Source organism: Salminus brasiliensis, chromosome 4 (assembly GCF_030463535.1).
Source record: "Salminus brasiliensis chromosome 4, fSalBra1.hap2, whole genome shotgun sequence".
Lineage (NCBI taxonomy): Eukaryota > Metazoa > Chordata > Actinopteri > Characiformes > Bryconidae > Salminus > Salminus brasiliensis.
The window spans coordinates 15,572,851-15,590,080 of NC_132881.1; positions in this window are offsets into that span (position 1 = coordinate 15,572,851).

The following is a 17,230-nucleotide window of genomic DNA, read 5'->3' on the forward strand; positions in this document are numbered from 1 at the left end:
TTGCCTAAAGCGGTATCTTTCTGCGACAATGTTTAGTTTTGGACTGAAGTGCTTCTCCAAAGCCTTTACTGAGCCCTCATAGTTATCTTTTTCGAGTGGTAAGGTGCTGTAGATTCGGTTACCCTCCGTTCCCAAGCAGTGAATAAGCAAGGCTCTCTTCCTCTCGGCAGGAAACTCGCCTCCCCCGACAGCAAGCAGTTATCGAATAGCATTTTCCAAGTAGCAAATGGAATTGTCGGGTTGCCTGGGCAGTCCAGGAACACAGCAGGAGGTTGCAAGGAGAGCAGAGCCATGTCTGTATCTTCACTCCTTCTCTCGTCGCCACTTTGTTGTGTTGCTTGTCGTTCAGAGTCAGACATTAACCACACACGATTATGGAACAGAGAGCTTACTATTTTGTTTATTCTTCTCCTCCTTTCCTCTCTTCTTTCTCTTACCTCAAACAGTCCACTAGTGCCCCCAGTGTCCTAAATCCGTAACAACGAATTTGTTTAATATATGCATTAAACACATTGCATATGGACACAACAAAGTTACAGCAGCTTCAAGAAAAATGACATTCACTGGCCTGATGGTGGCGTTACAACAAAGCATTAAGCGTTTTTATTCAATAGCATCTGGTCTGTAGCTTCTGTGTCCTACACACAAAATTCTTCTTTTTTTTTTTTTTTTTGGGGGGGGGGTAATTTCTTGATCCTTTCTACTTCAAGAATTTTTTTGCCAATCCTCACACATCTGGTAGCAAAATACCTGCAATATTTATAATTAATAATAATTATAAGGAATAACTTGTACCTTTTGAACACTTTGACTTTGAACAAGCCCATTTTAACAAAATGTTCAGCACATTATTTTGAGGGGGTATGTCAAGTTTGGTGGACATTTGTCACAAGAAAGCGAGGCCAATAGTACATAACTCTTAGAAACCATTCATCCAGTCAACCTACAATTTTACATGCTGCATCTTTAGCCTATTCTATAATAGTCTGACCAGAGGACTTGATATGTCAATTATTGTGGTTGGTATTAGCCAATCACATTCAAGCATACATTTGACATGCTAAACATTCACCAATCAGGGTGCAACTTAAGGGGATTTATCAATGTAGGCATATTCTATTAACCAGTGAAGTTGCCAGAAATGCCTTACAATAATGCTGTCATATGCTGTTTCCTATATGTTACATTTACAGATACACCATACATAATCGATACCAATACATAAACTTATTGATCGATACACAGTACCGATCCGATACCATTGTTAAATAAATAAACCGTATACCTCACCATGTGGGAGAGATTTAACGCATCAGGATTGATGTAAACATTATCTCACTAACTTTGTAAAATAGTTATAAATGTATTACATTTCTATTTATTTGTCACTAAAATAAGAAACAATTGTGCAGGACCTTGGCACAGCATTCACCTTACAATGTATTCATTTATTTATAAGTATTTATAGGAGACAGTTACACATGCCAGATTTAGTTCTTTTCAAAGGATACAAAAGTCTTCATATGAGATATGACTTTTAACAGAATGTTTTTTTTAGTTGAAAATGCAGTCATTTTGATGATTGGTTATGTGTATTGATTTGTAATTATCATTATCATTGGGCCTGTTGTGCTGGTTCTTTAGGTCTCATTGGGCCTGTTGTGGTTGGAACTTTAAGCCACTTGCCTATTGTCTATTTTCTATATTGGCATAAAAAAATCCTAAAACTTAGGCCTACTTGAAGCCATAGCTGACTCTCGTGTGACTCCAGTGTTGTGACTGTTTTTTTTTCATGGTAATTCCTACTCCATCCACTATGTGGCAGTATATTAGAAGTAGGCCAGGTTACAAGCCAAAAGGGAGGGAACTATGAAGCAGCAAGGTGGTTTAGATGTGGCTTCATGAGGTTTTGTGCTGTTGTGCTTTTGCAGAAAGCTTCACTTTTGTCTTGTTTTCTGTTTGTTTGTTTCTCTATTTGCAGTCCTTACAACTAACTTGCTCTTCTTATGGACATTGGGATAAACTTTACACACAGAAGACAAATGTATCACTCCTGAATTGACTCTCAGCAACTCAAACCAGGGATTTCCATGGTTCAGACTTTCCTTTCACAAGGAAACACCCAGGATTATAAACTGTTATCAGAAAGAAGGATGTCTGAAATACAAACCACTTTGTGAGAGCTTTCCAACTCCTATGTTTTGGGTTGGTTCTATGGACTTCAAGTAAGTACCGTTAATAAGAGGGTGAGTACAGACAAAATTTTACCCACCTTCAAGCACTAGTGAGCAGTCCACAAGAAATCTGCAGGCTCTCTTAAGTACTTGTTTTGTAAATTGTGATCTGGCTATTCTAAGGGTAGTAGTATATTTCAGATGTCTCTCTACACTACAGCTGATTTTGGATTTATATGCTTTATGGATGTTTAACTGGAACTATATTACATTAAAAATGGTTAAAATAGGCAGTGTCACAGTAGTGATTTATTCATTATGAAAATGCGCTACATGCATGTTTAGAACCTCTAAAGTGGAAAAAAAATCTGTTTGTTGAAGAAGTTAAGGTTTGTCATTGATTTTAATTTCTTCTCTGTTCTTCAGTAGGTTTGTTTGTCTTTAAGTAACACCTGCAGCTCTTTATCTCTGAGAGTTTTTGATTTCCGCACATTTTGTCTTTTACCATCAACAGCACCTGTTGCAGGAATTCTGGCTATTCTGATTAAATATCCTTGTCCAAATGGAAAGTCTGGAAATGTTGAGGAAATATAATGAGTGTAGTTTCTCTGTTCTCCATCGTTTTTTTTTTTAGTCATGTTTGAGGTTTTAGGGGATTTGTTTGTGAGTGAGAGGAGGGGCAAAGTGAATATCTAATGATCCAATATCAAACTAAGTTGACTGAGCTTTCCAAACTCAAGGTTCTCAAACTCAAATGTGCTTGGATGTACAAACAAGTGACTGTGTTTTTAGCTCAATAGTAAGACAGCCCGATTCATGTGAAGTTTCATTTACTAGTGTTTGCAAATGCAGCTTCTCTTAGTCTGAGAAATATGTGGAAATAGTACCACCAGTTAAAGTGATGAAATTGGGTATGACGTCCGGTCCTCGATCACCGAGAAAGGCTTCACCTCTGCTGCCTGGAATCTGTTGTGCTCTCCGGAAACATTGAGAAGGTGCTACACCAAGACCTTACCCAGTCACACCAGTCAGGTAAGTGATGGTTTACTTTATTAAAATCTTTATTCAGTCAAATGATTTTTAGTTGCTGGACCAGGAATAAAAATAGTTTATTTCTAGTGTCTTTTGGACCTAAAAGGAGAACTTCTGTTTTGTTACTGTTAAGAAGAAAGAAGTTATGTGACATCCAGAGTTTTATAATCTTTACACAGTTCTCCATTTTCTTTAATCTAAATTTATCAACATGTTGGGCTGATATATACAGCTGTGTGTCATCTGCAATGGCAATGGAAATTATAACTGCCCAGTGGTAACATGTATAATGTAAATAATAGCAGTCCTAAAATAGAGTATTGTGGAACTCCATATCTTACTTGTGTAATTTGATGATAAATCTTTTATCTTTATAAACTGATAGTGTTCCCTTAAATATGATTTGAACCACGGTAGGGCTGTTCCTGTGATTCCAACCATTTTCTCTAATCTTTCTAGTAGAATAGTGTGAACTATTGTATCAAAGGCTGCACTGCGGTCTAGTAGGGCTAATAAAGAATACGTAGCCTTGATCAGAGGAAGAAAGAGATCTTTGTAATCTTCACTAGGGCTGTCTCTGTGCTACGATGGGGTCTGAATCCAGATAGGAATTTCTTATTCATGGATGGACTAGGAGATTTGGTTTCTTAATTAAAGGTTTCATGACTGCTAATTTAAGGGTTTTGGGTACATGCCCTAAGCTAAGGGATGAATTTACTATTGTTAAAAGAGGTCTGATTATAATTGGGAGTATTTATTTTAGTATTTTAGAGGGAATTGGGTCAAGTGTACAGGTTGTGCAATTTGCTGAGGAAATCATTTTTTCTAGTTCTGGCTGTGGAAGTGGGTAGAAGGCTTCCAGCCTTTATTCTATAACCAAGTTATGTTCTAAAGGAGCTACACCAGGCAATTTTGATTTAAAGTCAAATGTTTGATTTAATAAGGAGTGTTGAATTTGTTGTTTAATGCTTTCTATTTTATTATTAAAATAGTCCATAAAAACATTACTGGTTAAAGAAGCTGGAATCTGGAGTTGAGTATCTGCCTGGCTTTAGAGATCTCACTAAAAATACTCTGGGATTGTTTTTGTAATTATCGATCAGTGAGGCCAAATACGCTGAGAGAGATTTAATGAGTTCCTTTCTATATTGACTAAGGCTGTCCTTCCAGGCAGAGTGGAACACTCTAGTTGGGTTGTCCACCATTTTCGCTCTAGTTTCTGCGCTGTTTGTTTTAAGGTACGAGTTTGATCACTGTACCACTGTGCGAGCGGAGCCACTTTGTCTAAGGTTAATTGAAGGGTATTTTAAAGACCGTTTGTTAATCTATCTAGCTATGTTTAATCTGACGGAGTGTAAGCTAAGGTCGGTAGGTCTGGGAGGTTTTTAGTAAACTGTACAGCGGTCATTGGGTTATTGCATGCTTTAGAAAGTGGCAAGGGGCCAAATTAACATTTTGCCTAAGATGTAGCTCATAGGAGATTAGATAATGGTCTGATGTTACTAAGCTTGAGGTAGAATATTTAGATTATCAATGCTAACACCCAGGGTCAGGACTAAATCTAGGGTATGATTACAGTAATGTGTGGGTCCAGTTACAGTTATCTAAGATCGATGCAAGGGCCTTTGTTAATGGATCGTCTGCTTTTTCAAAATGAATATTAAAGTCTCCTACTATTATAACTTGTTGCACACTGCCAGCAAAACCACTCAATTCTTTTAAAAATTCAGAGTGTGATGCTGGAGGCCTACAAATAATAGTGTGAATGTATTTTTATTTGTGGCTGGATTTGATATATTAATGTAAAGAATCTCAAACAAAGTGAATTTGATAGTGTTTTTGAATATCAAGCGTTTTCTGGTAGATTATGCATACTCCACCTCCTCTGCCTGATAATCTAGGGCTATGTACATATTTATAACCTGCGGGGGTGGCTTCATTTAGTGCTGAATATTGATCAGGTCTAATACAGGTTTTCAGACATCTGTAGTAGAGATGTGTTCATTCTCCATCTTCCTCTTCTAAGCTTGTCTGAATGTATATTCACACAAAGCTAAACAGGTGCATGGTCCGACAGGGAAATAGCGTTGATAGTGCTATCAGTGATATTATTGGTTAGACTCTGGGAGATCAAAATCAAGGTCAAGTCTTGGGTAGGAATTATGGCAGTGGTAGTAAAATGTGCATTCCTGGTTTCTAGGATTGAATCAGGTCATTGTCCACCATCAGCATGTGAATGGCAGCTCTATCCTTCGGCGTTGAGGTACCTGATTATTTACTTTTATCTAATATCCCATTTAAGACCTAATTGAAGTCCTGCCAAAAGCATTTGTCCTTGGGCATTTCCCAATTTATTAACTCCATGAAAGAAAGATGGATCCTCCATGTTAGGAGCATAGATATTACACAGTGTTATTTACACCCCCCCCCCCCATTTATATTGGCTTCTATATAAATAACTCTACCATTACTATCCTTATACTCTCTCAGCAAAGTTCAACCTCCTATGGACCAAAATAAGAACTCCATAAGAACCATTAATATTCCAGGAAACTACCTTAACATAAGCACTATTTGCCATTCATATGATAAGATAACAAAACTGAAATAAAAGATTGGCATAGCAATCGTTCCATGCCATCTGACCTTCCTAATTTCAAAATATAGGCTACTGCTTTTGTACCAGTGAACATTATTAGGATACCTGTAATTCTAAATAGAACCAACATAGCCAAACAGGCCAACAAAAATCTTGAACAGAACAGAAAAATGTCTCCATTAGCCAGCTGAGGATTCTCTTCTTGTTAAATTCATGTCCACAAAACTAACAACAAAGAGAAAAAACAGAAGAGAACTTAACTTAGGTCAGTGGAATGTCTGAGATGTCTACTAGGTTATAGCCTAAACAGCTACTCAAAGCTATCCAGACCAATCATACCTCTCAGTCTCCTTGTGCTAGTGGATGTTTTATAGTTTATTCTCCATCAGTAACTTGCTTCTTGATGAACTTGACAGCTTCTGTTGTGACGTCAAACTTTGTTTCTCCTCTTCCACACAAACTGGAGCGCTGCAGGAAAGACTAAAGGAAACCTCACTTTCTTGTCACGCAGCAGCTGTTTCGCCAATCAGAACGTTTTCCTCCTCTCAACCAGCTTCTTCGACATGTATGGAAACAAGGAAATGTTGCTTCCGCTCCACACTACACCTCCTTTCTCCCTCGCAGCTTTTAAGACATTATCTCTTGTGGTTGAACGCAGAGAGGATCAATCTCTGAGGCTGGTCTTCATGCAGACGAGATCTGGAGATCAGGGCTCTTTCAATTTCGAATTTGTTGTTAATGTGCATGTGCAGGCCCTCTGACAGGATCTTTTCAATGCATACAATCAAGTTCTCCCCTTCAATGCCCTCTTTTAATCAATCTGACATTATTGTGGCGGCTCCTATTTTCCAGATCTTCCACACGCCTCTCCAAAGTATCTATGCGCTTGCCATGCAGCTCATGGCCATTCACCAGTTGTTGAGTGGCGTCTTCCAAGTTGGAGATTGCCTTTCCTCCTCTGCTAGTAGCACCTGCATGCCGTTTTTCATTTCTTCTGTAGTCTCCTTAATCATTGACGCATCATAAGCAACTGTTTGCAGCGTCAAGCTCATTCTACTCACTTCGGCTAGGATGTGTTCCAAATTAGCATTCTGTCCCGTTTCAGGCTAGCATCACCTGGTTCGGTAGCAGCTGCCCCTTCCCTCATGAAGGCTTAAAATATTTTGAAGATGAAGACATGTTCTTATGGATTTTTGGTAATGAAATACGTAACAGACAAATAGCTGAAAATGAGAAATATGCAGATTAGTTAGGATTTAAGTTAATGTGGCTTAGGACAACCTTACTGCTTGTCGATCTCACGTGACTCCCTCCTAGTCATTTCTTTTATATTAGCTTTGGCTTGTTTATCATAGTTTTAATCCTTGTGCTGTCTGCTATGTGTCTTACCTTACATTATTTTGCTTTACTAACTAACTTCTGTGTTTACTTTCGAGGAATATGGTGGCCATGGAGAGGCACTGGGAGCATTAGCCTGACCAGGGCCAGCCCAAGACTTTATGGGGCCCCCATACCACTACCTTAGCACCGTCATGCTGGCTAGGCGAGACAAGGGAACACTCGCAGGGACAGAGCAATGCAGAGAAAGTCTTTAATGACCAAACCAAAATGAACAAACACAAACAAAACGAGGCAGCAAAGTACAGGGTCCAATAAACAGAAACAGAAAACAAACAGGTGACAACTGAAAGGGGATAAACCTGGAAAACCACCTGAGGCTGGAAAGCAGCCCGGGAGCAAAGCGAGAGGGGACAAATCAAACCCCGCGCTCGTCAGGCGCTGATGAACTTACTCGACTCAGGTGCAAGGGAACCGACGCCAAATCACCCTGGCGACCAACCGGTGAACCAGACAGTGAACTCCTGAACGTGAAACCGCTCCGATAGAGCATATACTACTTGAACTCGTAGAATTCCCTAGAAGTCTCCAGACCATGAAGCCAACCTTACAGCTTGGCATCGCAAGAGTAATTCTCGGCGCCGAGGCATCTGCGTTTGCTCCCTTTGTACCCCAGCACTCAGGTGAAACAAATCAGACATAAACAGAAAACATGGCGTCTTACTGCGACCGCTGTCAACATAAAAGTCCTTAGTGAGAAAACCCACGGGAGGAACAGAAAGTATGTGAACATAGAAATTAACCCAACGTTGACTGAAAAGTTCCGAGGAGCCTGTGGACCGCGGCCCGAAGCCGCCCCTGGGGGGGGCGCAGCGCCGCAGGGCTGACAAGCACCAGATGCTTCATCATTCCGTATGCTGCACTGTGTGAGTATCGTACCCATTAGCATTATTTGTAATTAGCTTACATCAAACACAAAAATGTTCTAATTAATTTTCACTTTTAAATACAGAGTGATGTATACATGTTCAGTATCATTAGCAGACAAGACACTGCATTTACAGTAAACAAGTTAATGAGTTAATTTTCTTAATTTTTTCTTCAACAGATGTAGAAAAGTGTGAGAAAGGCACCTATTATTGACAGGTCCCCTAACTCTGCATATTGCGCAATTTCCTTTTTCTCTCTGGGCCAGAAAAAAGAAAAACAAAAAAAAAGTGGAAGGCCTAAGGTGGGAGCTGATGTATATTTATTTTTTTCTTTGAGCGATTTGCTGAGAGAGATATTGTTCAACGCTGAAGCGACTGGGTCTTTATCAACTTTGTCTATGGCTCTGCATGCTCCAGCAGAGAGGGCAACTACTCCAGATGGTGTTCTCATTGTTGGAGATTTTATTGTAAGACCCTATTAAATATTGTGCCCAAAGAGTAATGCTGCGGTACCTGTGGCCTGGAAGACCTCTAGTACACTAAATTCCAGACACCGTTTGGAAGAAAACAGACGGCAGGATCGAGGAAGCAAGCCATTCAGCTGACTCTTCGCGCTCCACTGCTGACTGCAGGTTTGACGTTCTGTCCTCTACCACCGAGAAAGGCTACACCTGTGCTGCCTGAGATCTGTCAGGTAAGTGATGATTTACTATATTCAAACCATTTGTTCTTCCCTTTCTCTGCTTGTATTAAAAAAGTAATATTAGTATCATTTGCTCACATTTAAACAAACCCTGCAGTATCGAGCATATATTGAGAACAGAAAATTGGTTTTAACAATCTTAGGGGGAAAAAAAGGAAACCTACGTATTTGCTATTAAGGAGTGTTGGATTTGTTGTCACCTGGTGTAGCTGATTTAGAACATGAGTTAAAATGTTAGTTGTAGAACAAAGACTGGAAGTCTTCTACTCACTTCCACAGCCAGAACTAACAAAAAACTATTTCCTCAGTAAATTTTACAACCTGTACACTCGACCCGATTCCCTTTAAAATACTGACAGAATTACTCCCAATTATAATCAGACCTCTTTTAACAATAGTAAATTCATCCCTTACCTAAGGCCATGTACCCAAATCCCTTTAATTTGCAGTTTTAAAACCTTTAATTAAGAAACTACATCTTGGTCCTGGTGTACTGTCAATTACAGACCCATCTTAAGCCTGACATTTCTGTCCAAGATATTAGAAAATGCTGTGGCTCAACAACTCTGCTTATACCAGAGTAAAAATGAAATGTATGAGAAATTCCAATCTGGATTCAGACAGCCCAAGTAAAGATTACAAACGATCTCTTCTTGCCTCTGATCAAGGCTACGTAGCCCTACTCGCCCTCAGTTTAGCCTTTGACACTATAGATAACACTATTCTCTTTGAAAGATTAGAGAACATGGTTGAAATCAGAGAAACAGCCCTATTGTGGTTCAAATCATATCTAAACGAACCCTATCAGTCCGTATTTCTAAATTACACAGATGTCCGATATGGAGTTCCACAATGCTCTATTTAAGGGCATCTGTTATTTACATTATAGATGTTACCACAGGGCAGTTATAAGCAGACAGGATGTTAACTTACAGATGCAGATGACACTGCTCTATATATCAGCCAAACCTGATAGTCCTCAATTTTCTTTAATTACTGAGTTACTGTGTGAAGGATGTACTCTGGATGCCACATGACTTCGTTCTCCTTAACAGTAACAAAACATAGGTTCTCTTTTTAGGTCTGAAAAACACTAGAAGTAAACTCAGACTAAATGTTAGACTTGGCTGTTGTTTTGCATTATTCTGGGTCCAGCAGCTAAAAATCTTGGTGTCTTATTTGATTAGGATCTATCATTTCAGCAACATATAGCTAAATAACTAGGACAGCCTACATTGCCAAACTAAGAAATTCCTTTTCTACAGGATGCAGAAAAGCTAGTACACACTTAACCTCACGGTTAGATTATTGCAACACACTTTTGTCAGGCTGTTCGAGCAGGTACCTCAATAAACTTTGTCGGGGTTCTTCTACTTCTTCTTCAGAGGACTTCTTTTGAAAGGAGACTCGTGACCACCGTCTTTCAATTGTAACAATGAAACATTTTATTCCAATCAAAAGTACAATGTGGAGAGAGTCTGCCAATTCTGGGTGCCCTTCTTCTCTCTTTCCCAGACAAAGGAATACCTTATGTTTTATACCCTACTATACGTCATATGTTGTTAGACTGTTCTCATATGCAGGATGTCTGCAGCACGTAGACCATGTAAGTAATGGTGGGGGCTAATGATGATTCCTTATGGATGAAATGCAGACACAGCTGGACCCCTTAACATCTCTTTTACGTTATGTTTGTTCAGTTCATGTACAGTTTCTCACATTAGGTCTGGGAACAGATTCCACTCTCCTTTCCAAGACTACCACATGGGCCTCACTATATTCAGTTTCTATACATGTATTGACTTTCTTTTTTGTGTTACAGGTTCTCAGGTACCCCATCAACCCAACAAATGTATTTTCATCGGCAACTGTGTGGCTCACTGTCTGAACTGTGTGTTCTGCAACTCTGTAACATATGAGTGATCAGTCATTTCCATACATGTATTGACTTTCTTTATTGTCTTACAGGCTTTCTGGACCAATGGCTCCCCCCTTCCTGATGGTGTATACAGCCAACAATAGTCTGTCCATTGCAACTGTGTGTGGCTCAGGTAAGTGTGGTAACAGGTAAGGGATCATTCAGTTTCTATACATGTATTTTTTTTGTCTTACAGGTTTTTCGGACTGCATGTACCAAGGGTCTGTGCATCTGCAACTATTTGTGTCTCGCTACTATCTGTCTGCAAGTGTGTAACAGGTTGGTGATCATTCAGTTTCTATACATGTATTGACTTTCTTTTTTTGTCTTAAAGGTCTTTCGGACCTCATGAACCAAGGGTCTGTGCATCTGCAACTCGCTGCTATCTGTCTGTAAGTGTGTAACAGGTAAGTGATCATTCAGTTTCTATACATGTATTGACTTTCTTTTTTTGTCTTACAAGTTTTTCGGACCGCATGAACCAAGGGTCTGTGCATCTGCAACTGTGTCTGACTCGCTACTATCTGTCTGCAAGTGTGTAACAGGTAAGTGATCATTCATTTTCTATACATGTATTGACTTTCTTTTTTTGTCTTACAGGTTTTTCGGACCGCATGAACTAAGGGTCTGTGCACCTCCAACTGTGTGTGACTCGCTTTCTGTCTGCAAGTGTGTAACAGGTAGGTGATCATTCAGATTCTATACATGTATTGACTTTCTTTTTTTGTCTTACAGGTTTTTTGGACCACATGAACCAAGGGTCTTTCCATTGCCACTGTGTGTGTGGCTCGCTATCAATCTGTCTGCAAGTGTGTAACAGGTAGGTGATCATTCAGTTTCTATACATGTATTGACTTTCTTTTTTTGTCTTACAGGTTTTTCGGACCGCATTAACCAAGGGTCTGTGCATCTGCATCTATGTGTGACTCGCTATCTGTCTGCAAGTGTGTAACAGGTAGGTGATCATTCCGTTTCTATACATGTATTGACTTTCTTTTTTTGTCTTAAAGGTCTTTTGGACCACATGAACCAAGGGTCTGTGCATCTGCAACTGTGTCTGACTCGCTACTATCTGTCTGCAAGTGTGTAACAGGTAAGTGATCATTCAGTTTCTATACATGTATTGACTTTCTTTTTTTGTCTTGCAGGTTTTTCGGACCGCATGAACCAAGGGTCTTTCCATTGCCACTGTGAGTGAGTTGCTACTATCTGTCTGCAAGTGTGTAACAGGTAGGTGATCATTCAGTTTCTATACATGTATTGACTTTCTTTTTTTGTCTTGCAGGTTTTTCGGACCGCATGAACCAAGGGTCTTTCCATTGCCACTGTGAGTGAGTTGCTACTATCTGTCTGCAAGTGTGTAACAGGTAAGTGATCATTCCGTTTCTATACATGTATTGAATTTCTTTTTTTGTTTTAATGGTCTTTCGGACCACATGAACCAAGGGTCTGTGCATCTGCAACTGTGTGTGACTCGCTATCTGTCTGCAAGTGTGTAACAGGTAGGTGATCATTCAGTTTCTATACATGTGTTGACCTTCTTTTTTTTTTCTTACAGGTTTTTCGGACCGTATGAACCAAGGGTCTTTCCATTGCCAGTGTTAGTGAGTTGCTACTATCTGTCTGCAAGTGTGTAACAGGTAGGTGATTATTCAGTTTCTATACATGTATTGACTTTCTTTTTTTGTCTTACAGGTTTTTCGAACCGCATGAACCAAGGGTCTGTGCATCTGCAACTGTGTGTGACTCGCTATCTGTCTGCAAGTGTGTAACAGGTAGGTGATCATTCAGTTTCTATACATGTATTGCCTTTTTTTTTGTCTTACACGCTTTCTGGACCAATGGCTCCCCCCTTTCTGATGGTGTATACAGCCAACAATAGTCTATCCATTGCAACTGTGTGTGGCTCAGGTAAGTGTGGTAACAGGTAAGGTAAGTGTGTGAAAGGTAAGGGATCATTCAGTTTCTATACATGTATTGACTTTCTTTTTTTGTCTTACAGGTTTTTCGGACCGCATGAACCAAGGGTCTGTGCATCTGCAACTGTTTGTGTCTCGCTACTGTCTGTCTGCAAGTGTGTAACAGGTAAGTGATCATTCACTTTCTATACATGTATTGACTTTCTTTTTTTGTCTTACAGGTTTTTCGGACTGCATGAACCAAGGGTCTGTGCATCTGCAACTGTGTCTGACTCGCTACTATCTGTCTGCAAGTGTGTAACAGGTAGGTGATCATTCAGTTTCTATACATGTATTGACTTTCTTTTTTTGTCTTACAGGTTTTTCGGACCGCATGAACCAAGGGTCTTTCCATTGCCACTGTGAGTGAGTTGCTACTATCTGTCTGCAAGTGTGTAACAGGTAGGTGATCATTCAGTTTCTATACATGTATTGACCTTTTTTGTCTTACAGGTTTTTCGGACCGCATGAACCAAGGGTCTTTCCATTGCCATTGTGTGTGTGGCTCGCTATCAATCTTTCTGCAAGTGTGTAACAGGTAGGTGATCAATTAGTTTCTATACATGTATTGACTTTCTTTTTTTGTCTTACTGGTTTTTCGGACCACATAAACCAAGGGTCTGTGCATCTGCAACTGTTTGTGACTCGCTACTATCTGTTTGCATGTGTGTTACAGGTAGGTGATCATTCAGTTTCTATACATGTATTGACCTTTTTTTTGTCTTACTGGTTTTTCGGACAGCATGAACCAAGGGTCTGTGCATCTGCAACTGTGTGTGTCTCGCTACTATCTGTCTGCAAGTGTGTAACAGATAAGTGATCATTCAGTTTCTATACATGTATTGACCTCATTTTTTTGTCTTGCAGGTTTTTCGGACCGCATGAACCAAGGGTCTGTGAATCTGCAACTGTGTGTGACTCGCTACTCTTTGTCTGCAAGTGTGTAACAGGTTGGTGATCATTCAGTTTCTATACATCTATTGACTTTCATTTTTTGTCTTACAGGTTTTTCGGACCACATGAACCAAGGGTCTTTCCATTGCCACTGTGTGTGTGACTCGCTACTATCTGTCGTCAAGTGTGTAACAGGTAGGTGATCATTCAGTTTCTATACATGTATTGACTTTCTTTTTTTGTCTTACAGGTTTTTCGGACCACATGAACCAAGGGTCTGTCCATTGCCACGGTGTGTGTGGCTCGCTATCAATTTCTCTGCAAGTGTGTAACAGGTAGGTGATCATTCAGTTTCTATACATGTATTGACTTTCGTTTTTTGTCTTACAGGTTTTTTCGGACCGCATGAACCAAGGGTCTGTGCATCTGCAACTGTGTGTGACTCGCTACTATCTGTCTGCAAGTGTATAACAGGTTGGTGATCATTCAGTTTCTATACATCTATTGACTTTCATTTTTTTGTCTTAAAGGTCTTTCGGGCCACATGAACCAAGGGTCTGTGCATCTGAAACTGTGTGTGACTCGCTACTCTGTGTCTGCAAGTGTGTAACAGGTTGGTGATCATTCAGTTTCTATACATCTATTGACTTTCTTTTTTTGTCTTACAGGTTTTTCGGACCACATGAACCAAGGGTCCTTCCATTGCCACTGTGTGTGTGGCTCGCTATCAATCTGTATGCAAGTGTGTAACAGGTCGGTGATCATTCAGTTTCTATACATGTATTCACTTTCTTTTTTGGTCTTACAGGTTTTTCGGACCGCATAAACCACAGTTCTGTGCATCTGCAACTGTGTGTGACTCGCTACTCTCTGTCTGCAAGTGTGTAACAGGTAGGTGGTCATTCAGTTTCTATACGTGTATCGACTTTCTTTTTTCGTCTTAAAGGTCTTTCGGACCACATAAACCAAGGGTCTGTGCATCTGCAACTGTTTGTGACTCGCTACTATCTGTTTGCAAGTGTGTTACAGGTAGGTGATCATTCAGTTTCTATACATGTATTGACCTTTTTTGTCTTACAGGTTTTTCGGACCGCATGAACCAAGAGTCTTTCCATTGCCATTGTGTGTGTGGCTCGCTATCAATCTTTCTGCAATTGTGTAACAGGTAGGTGATCAATTAGTTTCTATACATGTATTGACTTTCTTTTTTTGTCTTACAGGTTTTTTGGACCACATGAACCAAGGGTCTGTCCATTGCCACGGTGTGTGTGCCTCGCTACTATCTGTCGTCAAGTGTGTAATAGGTAGGTGATCATTTAGTTTCTATACATGTATTGACTTTCTTTTTTTGTCTTAAAGGTCTTTCGGACCTCATGAACCAAGGGTCTGTGCATCTGCATCTCGTTACTATCTGCCTGCAAGTGTGTAACAGGTAAGTGATCATTCCTTTTCTATACATGTATTGACTTTCTTTTTTTGTCTTAATGGTCTTTCGGACCGCATGAACTAAGGGTCTTTCCATTGCCACTGTGTGTGTTGCTCGCTATCAATCTGTCTGCAAGTGTGTAACAGATAGGTGATCAATCAGTTTCTATACATGTATTGACCTTCTTTTTTTGTCTTACAGGTTTTTCGGACTGCATGAACCAAGGGTCTTTCCATTGCCACTGTGTGTGAGTTGCTACTATCTGTCTGCAAGTGTGTAACAGGTAGGTGATCATTCAGTTTCTATGCATGTATTGACTTTCTTTTTTTGTCTTGCAGGTTTTTCGGACCGCATGAACCAAGGGTCTGTATATCTGCAACTGTGTGTGACTCGCTATCTGTCTGCAAGTGTGTAACAGGTAGGTGATCATTCAGTTTCTATGCATGTTTTGACTTTCTTTTTTCGTCTTACAGGTTTTTCGGACCACATGAACCAAGGGTCTGTATATCTGCAACTGTGTGACTTGCTACTATCTGTCTGCAAGTGTGTGACAGGTAAGTGATCATTCAGTTTCTATACATGTATTGACTTTCTTTTTTTGTCTTAACGGTCTTTCGAACCACATGAACCAAGGTTCTGTGCATCTGCAACTGTGTGTGACTCGCTAATCTCTGTCTGCAAGTGTGTAACAGGTAGGTGGTCATTCAGTTTTTATACATGTATTGACTTTCTTTTTTTGCCTTAAAGGTCTTTCGGACCACATGAACCAAGGGTCTTTCCATTGCCACTGTGTGTGTGGCTCGCTATCAATCTGTCTGCAAGTGTGTAACAGGTAGGTGGTCATTCAGTTTCTATACGTGTATCGACTTTCTTTTTTTGTCTTAACGGTCTTTCGAACCACATGAACCAAGGTTCTGTGCATCTGCAACTGTGTGTGACTCGCTAATCTCTGTCTGCAAGTGTGTAACAGGTAGGTGGTCATTCAGTTTTTATACATGTATTGACTTTCTTTTTTTGCCTTAAAGGTCTTTCGGACCACATGAACCAAGGGTCTGTGCATCTGCAACTGTGTGTGACTCGCTACTATCTGTCTGCAAGTGTGTAACAGGTAGGTGATCCTTCAGTTTCTATACATGTATTGCCTTTTTGTTGTCTTACACGCTTTCAGGACCAAGGGCTCCCCCCTTACTGATAGTGCATACAGCCAACATGGGTCTTTCCATTGCCACTGTGTGTGTGGCTCGCTATCAATCTGTCTGCAAGTGTGTAACAGGATGGTGATCATTCAGTTTCTATACATGTATTGACTTTCTTTTTAGATCTAACAGGTTTTTCGCACCTCATGAACCAAGGGTCTGTGCATCTGCAACTGTGTGTGACTCGCTACTATCTCTCTACAAGTGGGTAACAGGTTGGTGATCATTCAGTTTCTATACATGTATTGACTTTCTTTTTTTGTCTTACAGGTTTTTCGGACCACATGAACCAAGGGTCTGTGCGTCTGCAACTGTGTGTGACTCGCTATCTGTCTGCAAGTGTGTAACAGGTAGGTGATCATTCAGTTTCTATACATGTATTGACTTTCTTTTTTTGTCTTACAGGTTTTTCGGACCGCATGAACCAAGGGTCTGTGCATCTGCAACTGTGTGTGACTCGCTGCTATCTGTCTACAAGTGTGTAACAGGTAAGTGATCATTCAGTTTCTATACATGTATTGACTTTCTTTTTTTGTCTTACAGGTTTTTCGGACCGCATGAACCAAGGGTCTTTCCATTGCCACTGTGAGTGAGTTGCTACTATCTGTCTGCAAGTGTGTAACAGGTAAGTGATCATTCAGTTTCTATACATGTATTGACCTCATTTTTTTTGTCTTGCAGGTTTTTCGGACCGCATGAACCAAGGGTCTTTCCATTGCCACTGTGTGTGTGACTCGCTACTATCTGTCTGCAAGTGTGTAACAGGTAGGTGATCATTCAGTTTCGATACATGTATTGACTTTCTTTTTTTGTCTTAAAGGTCTTTCGGACCACATGAACCAAGGGTCTTTCCATTGCCACTGTGTGTCTGGCTCTCTATCAATCTTTCTGCAAGTGTGTAAGAGGTAGGTGATCATTCAGTTTCTATACATGTATTGACTTTCTTTTTTTTGTCTTACAGGTTTTTCGGACCACATAAACCAAGGGTCTGTGCATCTGCAACTGTGTGTGACTCGCATACTATCTGTCTGCAAGTGTGTAACAGGTAGGTGATCATTCAGTT